The sequence below is a fragment of the Coregonus clupeaformis genome, unplaced genomic scaffold (assembly GCF_020615455.1).
Source record: "Coregonus clupeaformis isolate EN_2021a unplaced genomic scaffold, ASM2061545v1 scaf4818, whole genome shotgun sequence".
Taxonomy (NCBI): domain Eukaryota; kingdom Metazoa; phylum Chordata; class Actinopteri; order Salmoniformes; family Salmonidae; genus Coregonus; species Coregonus clupeaformis.
Genome location: NW_025538272.1, coordinates 11,543 through 20,186, shown reverse-complemented (window position 1 = coordinate 20,186; position 8,644 = coordinate 11,543). Strand labels below are relative to the sequence as shown.

The 8,644-nt window shown below is 44.6% G+C and overlaps 1 pseudogene; it reads right to left on the bottom strand.

Moving 5' to 3' along the window:
- Positions 1-288: 288 nt before the first annotated feature.
- On the bottom strand, positions 289-7,764 carry LOC123490793 (annotated as a pseudogene).
- Positions 7,765-8,644: the final 880 nt, after the last annotated feature.

The window sequence follows — 8,644 nt, the reverse complement described above, 5'->3', positions numbered from 1 at the left end:
ATTTTTCAATAATGGAATTTAAACATTACATCGGTGAACTTTCCAATACTAAAATAGGTTAGTGGTGAATGTTGTGATATTTAGTAACTGTTCTGTATCAGGCTACCACAATATGAGTGCTGAAAGGAAAACACTGGCTGAGTAGTACTTGAAAAACGTTTGATATTGATAAGAGTTTCTTAAATATAAGGCAACTCAATGCAGTAGGTCAACATGTTGGGTTATGCATAGGCAGTGGGATTGTAGGGTTCTGGAGGGACATGGTTTTGTGTTAGATCGTCCTCAGTGTCAGATCCTGAACATGCCAAGGAAGGTGGACTGAGGCTTGAGGACAAGCCCAGCAGATTTCCTGGGAATGGAGGAGTTCCAGGAGTGGATCCTGGCTCCAGGTAATGGACACCTGGGAGATAAACACCAGTAACTTCAGCACTGGGTGTAGTAGTGCAGTAATTGTGTTCCCGTATTATAAGTAATTCATTTGAATGTCGTTTGCTTAACACACACACTGGCCGGGGGGTTGGGTACACTCACCGGCTGTGAAGCAGGTGTTTGGGCCACAGTGATGTTGCTGGGCATACTCTGTATGCATTTCATCAAGATGGTCTCCATACCATTGACGCTTCTTGATCACGACCCATAGTCCATGTGGTGTCTTTATACAGCACCTGTACACAAACACAGTGATGGTATAGAGAGGACCTTGGCTTGACAGCCTCTCAAGAGATGACAATGTCTAGTTTTAATAGGCTACCTGACTGTAGATGAAGTAAGTCCCTTCGGTTACCACGGTGACCTTTTCTCCAGAGACCTGCAGCCCCTTCCCTAGACGACTCAGTCCTAGAGCCCATTTTTTACCAGAGTGTAGTCATCTTCATCTGAGACAACATAGTGGTTAAAAACATGGAGTGTATGTGTGTGTATGTATGTTGGAGACAAAATAATGTTGAGAGTATTGAGTTAATGCAAAAGCCCCGTTTATACCTGGTTCTAACATGCATCCTTTTTCCTGATGTTGTCCACATTCCGAATGTGCCCACATTTTTAGACAGGTGTAGATGACTAAACAGGGCTATAGTGTGTGTGAGAGAGAAAGAGAATGTACAGTATAGATGTGATGTCCGTGTACATTCGACTCACCATATGAGTGTGATGACAGAGGAACAAGGTGAAGAAAGGCACTCCTCCTGCTGGATGAAATGGAAATTATAAAATATTAAGCAAGTTGTGCGTGTATGTGTATGTGTGTGTGTATGTGTGTGTCGGTAGAGACTGACCAGTGCGCCGCTGCCCTCCGTCTCCCATTTCTTGAAATCTCCCTCTTTCCTCGAATCCCATTCCATTGTGTATGTCTGTGAGAGTCAGATATCTGTGTCAAATGCCAGATGACATCAGATGTGAACCTCATAGTGTGACAAGAATCAGTTGTTTCAGAAATGTAGTAAACAATCACATAATTGTCATATTTTTCCGACTTCAACTCCATTGAGAAGTGTGGTGGATACAAGCCTTGTTGCTCGAACACCTAAGCATTAATAACTTCAAAATAGCCCAGTAGCCTAAGAATATGAATTGGTGATGTCTCATAAGTTCTCAAAAACATACTTTACACATCACCTGATAGTGTGATAGGAATCAAATGTTTCAGATATGTGGTAAACAGGGTTGGGTAGGCTACTTTCTAAGTGTAATCCGCTCGAGTTACTAGTTACCTGTCCAAAATTGTAATCAGCAACGTAACTTTTGGATTACTCAAACTCAGTAACATAATCGGATTACTTTCTTTACTTTGGATAACTTTCCCCTTAGTGGTATTAGAAGAAGACAAAATGATCCATAAAACGCATTTGGTGTGTCATCATAGTGGTCTCTGTCTTGTGGTCAGACTCTGTCAGGCTGAACAAACTTAAACTTGCACCTATTTTCGATGCTGAATATCATTGTAGAAAACAGAAGGTAGATCATGTATTTTTCACAAACATCCTTTCTACTTTAAAAAGTAATCCAAGAAGTAATCATCTAGTTTTTCAAAAGTATCTGTAATCTGATTTCAATATTTTGCAGTTTTTGTAATCACATTACATGTAACAACTCCCCAACCCTGGTGGTAAACAATGAAGTCATTTTCCAGACTGTCAACTCTACTGAGAAGTGTGGTGGAATAGGCCTTATTGTTCTAGGCATTAACAAGCATCTTGATTCATTACTTCAAAATCTAAAAACGGCCTAGTGGGTAAGCCTAAGAATATTTATTGACTTCTTGTAAATTCTCAAAAAACCTAGACCTACTTTAACATCAAGCAAAGTTTCACAATAGTGTTTTCTTTTTCCGTGTAGACTATAACCTATTAGTAAATAATGAACTCACCTACCCACAGCGAGAGCTATCAGCAGATGATATCCTTTCTGTCCCCGCACACCAGACTGGTCCACTGACGCGGCTCCAGTTCCGACCTGAATCTCTCTGACCGGTTGGACTGCAGGACCATTAGGCAGGCCAGAACAGCCGACTACACTACAGCAGATATGAGCCATAAGATTAATGTACTGTACTAACGGTTTGTCATTATGTCACAAAGGCATTTCTCAACTGTTACGGGGGGGCCGAGGGATGGCGTCCTTTTTTCAATGAAGGCTTTGTCAGGCCGTAATGATCCCGTTAGTAATGTGTACTTTCACTTTCTGAATGTCATCATCGCATTATTTGGAAAATGATGACTCATACAGTCTCGGATTACAAAACTGCTATGAAGACCTGAAGGACCTGGGAAAACAAAGTGATAGGCCACAGAAGGCCAATGGACTATCCTGCATTGAAGTCTAAAGCTAAAGTTAATGTCTTGTCTTTATTAAATGTTTATACTTGTTTTGAGAAAGGCAGTGACCAAGACAAGGCAAGTAGTTCATAAAAATAAAAATAACTGATTGTGAATAACGGAATGAAAAGGGAATACAGTTCGTGGGAGTTGCAGCACTGCAGTCTACATTATAATGAATTAATGTACATTACCAGTCAAAAGTTTGGACACACCTACTCATTCAAGGATTTTTTCATTATTTTTTACTATTTTTCTACATTGTAGAATAATAGTGAGACATCAAAACTATGAAATAACACATATGGAATCATGTAGTAACCAAAAAAGTGTTAAACAAATCAAAATATATTTTATATTTGAGGACAGCTTTGCACACTCTTGGCATTCTCTCAACCAGCTTCATGAGGTAGTCACCTGGAATGCATTTCCAATTAACAGGTGTGTTTTTAAAAAGTTAATTTGTGTAATTTCTTTCCTTCTGAATGCGTTTGAGCCAATCAGTTGTGTTGTGACAAGGTAGGGGTGGTGTCATACGTAGCCCTATTTGGTAAAGACCAAGTCCATATTATGGCAAGAACAGCTCAAATAAGCAAAGAGAAATGACAGTCCATCATTCCTTTGGCATGAAGGTCAGTCAATATGGAACATTTCAAGAACTTTGAAAGTTTCTTAAAAGTGCAGTCACAAAAAACCATCAAGCGCTATGGGATGAAAATCTCTCAGGGACCGGCCACAGGAAAGGGAAGACCCAGAGTTACCTCTGCTGCACCTAATAAGTTCATTAGAGTTAACTGCCTCAGATTGCAGCCCAAATAAATGCTTCGAGTTCAAGTAACAGACACATCTCAACATCAATTGTTCAGAGGAGACTGTGAATCAGGCCCTTCATGGTCGAATTGCTGCAAAGAAACCACTACTAAAGGACACCAATAAGAAGAAGAGACTTGCTTGGGCCAAGAAACACGAAGGCAATGGACATTAGACCGGTGGAAATCTGTCCTTTGGTCTGATGAGTCCAAATTTGAGATTTTTTGTTACAACCGCCGTGTCTTTGTGAGACGCAGAGTAGGTGAACGGATGATCTCCACATGTGTGGATTCCCACCGTGACTGCTTTCCTCGTGTTTTTTTTCAAGGCACACTTAACCAGCATGCCTACCACAGCATTTTGCAGCGACTTACGCCATCCCATCGGTTTTGCCTAGTGGGACTATCATTTGTTTTTCAACAGGACAATGACCCAAAATACACCTCCAGGCTGTTTAAGGGCTGTTTGACCAAGAAGGAGAGTGATGGAGTGCTGCATCAGATGACCTGGCCTCCACAATCCCGACATCAACCCAATTGAGAGTGGTTTTTAGAATTAGTTTGTATTTGTATTTACATTTATTATGGATCCCATTAGCTGCTGCCAAGGCAGTAGCTACTCTTCCTGGGGTCCAGCAAAATTAAGGCAGTTATACAGATTTAAAAAACATTACAATACATTCATAACAGATTTCACAACATATTAAGGGTGTGCCCTCAGGCCTCTACTCTACTACCACATATCTATAACACAAAATCATGTGTACATGTGTGTATAGTGCGTATGTTATTGTGTGTTTGTATGCATGTGTCTATGTTTGTGTTGCTTCACAGTCCCCGCTGTTCCATAAGGTGTATTTTTATTTGTTTTTAATCTTACTGCTGGCATGAGTTACTTGAGTGTGGAATAGAGTTCCATGTAGTCATGGCTCTATGTAGTACTGTGCGCCTCCCATAGTCTGTTCTTGACTTGGGGACTGTGAAGAGGACCTCTGGTGGCATGTCTCTGTAGGGGGTATGCATGGTGTCCCAGCTGTGTGCCAGTAGTTCAAACAGACAGCTCAGTGCATTCAACCTGTACCTCTCACGATCAAGTAGTGATGAAGTCAATCTCTCCCTCCCACTTTGAGCCAGGAGAGATTGACATGCATATTATTAATGTTAGCTCTTGTGTACAGTTGTGATTCAAAAGTTTTGAGAATGACTCAAGTATTGATCTTCACAAAGTTTGCAGCTTCAGTGTTTTAGATATTTTTGTCAGATGTTAGCTAGTGGTACACTGAAGTATAATTACAAGCATTCCATAAGTGTCAAAGGCTTTTATTGACAATTACATTAAGTTTATGCAAAAGAGTCGTATTTGCAGTGTTGGACCCTTCTTTTCAAGACCTCTGCAATCCGCCCTGGCATGCTGTCTAATTAACTTCTGGGCCACATCCTGACTGAAGGCAGCCCATTCTTGCTTGTAATCAGTGCTTGGAGTTTGTCAGAATTTGTGGGTTTTTGTTTGTCCACCCGCCTCTTGAGGATTGTACCACAAGTTCTCAATGGGATTAAGGTCTGGGAGTTTCCTAGCCAATGGACCCAAAATGTCAATGTTTGGTTCCCCGAGCCACTAGTTATCACTTTTGCCTTATGGCAGGTGCTCCATCTGCTGGAAAAGGCATTGTTCATCACCAAACTGTTCTTGGATGGTTGGGAGAAGTTGCTCTCGGAGGATGTGTTGGTACCATTCTTTATTCATGGCTGTGTTCCTAGGCAAAATTGTGAGTGAGCCCTACTCCCTTGGCTGAGAAGCAACCCCACACATGAATGATCTCAGGATGCTTTATTGTTGGCATGACACAGGACTGATGGTAGCGCTCACCTTGTCTTCTCCAGACAAGCTTTTTTCCGGATACTCCAAACAATCGGAAAGGGGATTCACTCAGAGGAAAATGCACTTTACCCCAGTCTCGCAGTCCAATCCCCTGTACCTTTTGCAGAATATCAGTTTGTCCCTGATGTTTTTTCCTGGAGAGAAGTGGCTTCTTCACTGCCCTTCTTGACACCAGGGCCATCCTCCAAAAGTCTTCGCCTCACTGTGCGTGCAGATGCACTCACACCTGCCTGCTGCCATTCCTGAGCAAGCTCTGCACTGGTGGTGGCCCGATCCCGTAGCTGAATCAACATTAGGAGGTGGTCCTGGCGCTTACTGGACTTTCTTGGGCGCCCTGAAGCCTTCTTCACAACAATTGAACATCTCTCCTTGAAGTTCTTGATGATCCGATAAATGGTTGATTTAGGTGCAATCTTACTAGCAACAATATCCTTGCCTGTGAAGCCCATTTTGTGCAAAAGCAATGATGACTGACACGTGTTTCCTTGCAGGTAACCATGGTTAACAGAGGAAGAACAATGATTTCAAGCACCACCCCTCCTTTTAAAAGCTTCCAGTGTGTTATTCTAACTCAATCAGCATGACAGAGTGATCTCCAGCCTTGTCCTCGTCAACACTCTCACCTGTGTTAAAGAGGGAGAATCACTGACATGATGTCAGCTGGTCCTTTGTGGCAGGGCTGAAATGCAGTGGAAAATGTTTTTTGGGGATTAAGTTCGTTTTCCTGGCAAAGAGGGACTTTGCAATTAATTGCAATTCATCTGATCACTCTTCACAACATTCTGGAGTATATGCAAATTGCCATCATGAAAACTGAGGCAGCAGACTTTGTGAAAATTTATATTTGTCATTTTCAAAACTTTTGACCACGTTGGCCTGTTCTGAGCCAATTGCAATTTTTCCTAAGTCCGTCTTTGGGGCACCTGACTATATGACAGAACAGTAGTCCAGTTCAGAGCCAGCCCTGGACGTTCTGCCGCTCTAGGTGCGGAAAAAAATCTGCCCTTTTCTTTAACAACGGGTATGTGGATACCCTCACTCAATTCGAGCCCTGGTTTTAACCAAACACACCAAGCCCTTCCCAGGCACCGGGGTATTTAATCAGTGCATGCGACAGTATTGGAGTATTTGGCTATACCCCGACATCTATGGATAGCATAATTGTGTCTGTCAAACAGGTAGGCTTTACCACTTATTTTTTGGAATAGGAAGAAATAGGCTCCAATTATATATGTAATTCTATGATTATGCCCATAAAAATGTTGGTGCACGCGTGCACATATAATTTAGGAGGTCCCTTACCAGGCAGAAGGGAATTTTACTTTAACCCCGTGCAGTTCGGAGAGTTACAATGTTGCTATCACTTTTGCAGCCAACTACCTATAGTAGGAAACCCGACTTTCTTATTAATAATATACCACCTGTTATCCCACATGGCACGAATCATTATTATTTCAATTACAATAAAATAACACTATTGAGCGACCCGCACAGACAGCTGTGTGTTATGTGTTAGGCTAGTGATGGTTGTGTTGTGCCTACCAGTACCCAGTGTTCGCGGGGTCCGACATGTCAATCAACCTGCTATCTGCCAATCACGGGAATGCCTGGAATGTTCTGATGCCGGGCATCCTGGTGGTTGGCGGAGTGGCGTGGGAGGGGGTTGGGCAGGGGATGGAGCATTGGAAGTTAACCAGGTTTAGCCTTTGTTCTCTCTCTTTTTACGTCTGGGCTTCACAAGAGAAGGTCACGATTGGCTTGTGGGTTATCTTTCATTTATTTAGCGTGGGCTACGGCACAAACAGTAGCCTGTGTAAAGTTGGTTTAATAAACCGTCCATTCGTAAACTCAATCCTCTGTCTGGACAGTTGTTCTTTTATGATCTAGTCAGGTCATTACATTGGTGTCAGAAGTAAAAACGTTGATAAAGTTAGCCAGCTAGCTAGCTGACTTCTGTGGCTAGCTACCGTAGGTGAGAACGGGGGTTGAAGATGCTTCGAGGGAATCGAAAGTGAAGGTGGAGGTAGGGGACGATTATGGCCCGGGAGGTGCGTGTGCATGGACGTCGGGGGTTCTGGCTGAGAGATCGCCAGGCATCGGAGCCCAGAGGCCGCTTGAGGGAGGACGTTAGAGTGATGGCGGCTGAAGCGGGCATGAGTGCTTTGTCGACTGTGTTTCGCGCGGATTCTGGTGGGCGGACCGAGGGGTGGCGACGCCAGCGGCGGGGACCGAGGAATCTGGGGCTCAGGATGTAAACAAACATGGCGGCGCCCAGTTCCCGGCTGCGTCCGTATCCGTTAAGACCCGGTATTCCGGTAAGGCGGATTGGGAGCTTTTCATGCTCAGTTTGAACTGTTAGCTCATTTTAGGGGTGGTCGGATGAAGATAGGGCACCATGCAGTTGGCTTTATGCCTCACGGATGAAGCTCTGGCCTGTTTGATATTGATTAGCCCGAGGACAGACGTGATTATGGTGCTTTAGTGGGAGCACTGAGGAGCGCTATGGACAGTGTGTACAGCCCGGGCTACTGCGCTCCGAACTGAGTAATAGACGCATGGCAGCCTGGAGAGCCTCACGGGTGCTAGCTAATGACATTGAGAGCCTCTCTCGGCGGGCATATGCTCACATGCCCCCCTCCGCAGAGCGAGCTAGCACGGGACCAGTTCATACAGGCGCTCTCTCTCCTACGGAGCTGCGCACAGACCCAGCTGGCTCATCCTGAGTCATTGCAGGTAGCCTTGGAGATGGCTTTGGAGAGGGAGCTGGTGTGGGCTGGGGCTTCAGCTGGGGCTTTGGTGGGGGGTGCAGGGAGACAGACCCTCTCTGTGCGAGCTGGGGGCAGGCAGCCCGGAGCCGGAAAAGCCTGCATGGGTGGCTGAAATGACAGAACTAATTCGTGCTGTGTCGCTACAGGCGGCACGAAACACACGCCCTGGTCCCAGGGTCTGCTGGGGTTGTGGCCAGCCAGGCCATCTGCGCGAGATTGCCCATGTCCCCAGAGCTCAGGGGAACGCTCGGGGTCCGTATAGACCGGTAGTGCGGACCCCCTGGCTCTATCCCAACCACCATCTTCTTCAGGAGGAGCCCACCGGCACAGACGGGGAAGCAAGGCTCCACTTCCCCAGAAGCAGACGGAGGCAAG